Raw genomic sequence first — 1,910 nt, forward strand, 5'->3', positions numbered from 1 at the left:
CCCATCAGCTTCAGCCCAAGGGTGAATCACCAGCGCAGGGGCTGCCAGTTGGATGTCCCTGCTCGGTGCCAGCTGGGCAGCAGCACAGGCTTTTGTCAACCCAGACAGCGTTTGGGAGGCTGAAACAGGAGCAAAATCTCTGACCTTTTGGTGCCTATGGAAGTAAAACTGTCTCAGAGCTTTTAGGGGCTCTGCCAGCAAGCTGGTGCGATGGGAGAGCCCGAGCTCCCGGGAGCAATTCAAAGCCAGGCCATTCTGCGCTGGGCTGCGGTGGGATCGTGGTGTTTTGAATAGAGGGAGCGATGGGGAAAGCTGTCCAAAAGCCATCTGGTCTGGTGGTCAGGAGGCCAGCATAGATCGCTTTGAATGCAGCAGGGCTGAAGGGGGTGGCACTGGGCCAAGCCTGACCTAACCAGCTTATGTCCCTGCTTTCAGTAATGCCCGTACAAATGTGTCACAGCCTGAAGGTCACAGCCACGTGAGCAAAGGTCTGGGGATTAGCTGTGGGCAGAGCGTGGCTCCTTCTGGGTGTGCCACGGTAGCCCTGAGCCCTGGTGATGGCCGTGGCTCCCCAGTGGGCTGGAGCCAGTGTGGCATCAGCACCTCGGAGAAGCTGGGAGCAGCACCTCCTGCCCCTGGCACTTCTCTTAGATCCAGAAAAAAATAGAGAAATATTTACTAGTGCCACGTCAGCCCCAATTTCCCGTATGGGTGTTGGTAACACCGGCCAGTGGGTTGCTTTTATGCATGTTTCCCCGCAACACTGTCCAGTTCTGGTTTTGGAAAAAAGCCCAGCAGGTTTGCAAACTCCTGAAAGGCACCTGGATTGGATGTGCCCACACCTCTGAAGGCCTTAGACCATGCTCACTGAGCGTGCGGGGTCCCTCCTGGGGCAGAGGGACACTGCTGTCCCCGCTGCAATAGGAGTCACTGACCTAGCGTGGTGCATGAGTGCGTTTCTTTTAGATTTGGGAGACAAGCTGCAGAACCTAACACCAGATCAGGGCATCACAACTGAGTAGTGATGATGCATCTCTTGGCACCGATGTCATCAGACATGAAAGCAAAATGACATCTAACGGCATCCTCAGCACAACCATCTCTAGCCGCCTCCACGTGGCTCTGGCTCTGTAAAGCCCCGTTTCCTTTCGGAGCAATCTGACGGCTCTCCTGGGGGATTGGGAGGAGAGGGAGACGCGCGTGGGTGCTGTGGGACCTGGTCCAGCTCCTCCGCATCCCAGGAGGGAGCTGGCAGCGATTCCAGGCCCAGGAATACTTGGGGCTCATTCTGCACCGCACCCATGGGAGACAGCCCACAGGCTGCCGGACGCACTCGGAGCAAGCCTGACATTTCCCCCTGGAAAGCCAAACTTTGCCTGTCCTAATGCGATGCTCTGATCCCCTCCTCGCTGTCCTGAAAGCCCCGGGAGGCCCCAATGCCGAGCCCATCAGGTAGAATTACTTAATCCAGCCCTGACGAGTGACACCGACACCCAGGAGCGGGTCCCTTCCCTCTAATCCCTCGCTCCATCAGCCGCCTTAGCACGCGCGGAGCAAAACAAGCACCACGTGAGCAGACGGTGCCTCTCCGCCAGCGTGCCACCGTGCCGGCAGCCCTGAACCCATCTGCCCTGTTACCTTCTTCCCGTGAGCTGCCCCCATGGTCCAGCGTGTCGGCTGTGCTCTGCTCGCCCAGGGTGTGGGACCAGCCGCCTCCCTCCGGTCACTGGCCCCGTTATTCCTGGGGGGGATGCGCAGCCGTGCAGCTCCCGGCCCCTCGGCGGCTGCTATGGGGAGATGTGGGCGAAATCCAGCCCGTCTGCAGCGGGGCCGGGCGGGAAAGCTTGCTTTTCCTCTTTTCTTGCAGCACGTGGAGAACTCATTTTCTTCGTGCACCTAACGGCTGGCTC

The sequence above is a fragment of the Pterocles gutturalis genome, unplaced genomic scaffold (genome assembly GCF_000699245.1).
Source record: "Pterocles gutturalis isolate BGI_N339 unplaced genomic scaffold, ASM69924v1 scaffold8792, whole genome shotgun sequence".
Taxonomy (NCBI): Eukaryota; Metazoa; Chordata; class Aves; order Pterocliformes; family Pteroclidae; genus Pterocles; species Pterocles gutturalis.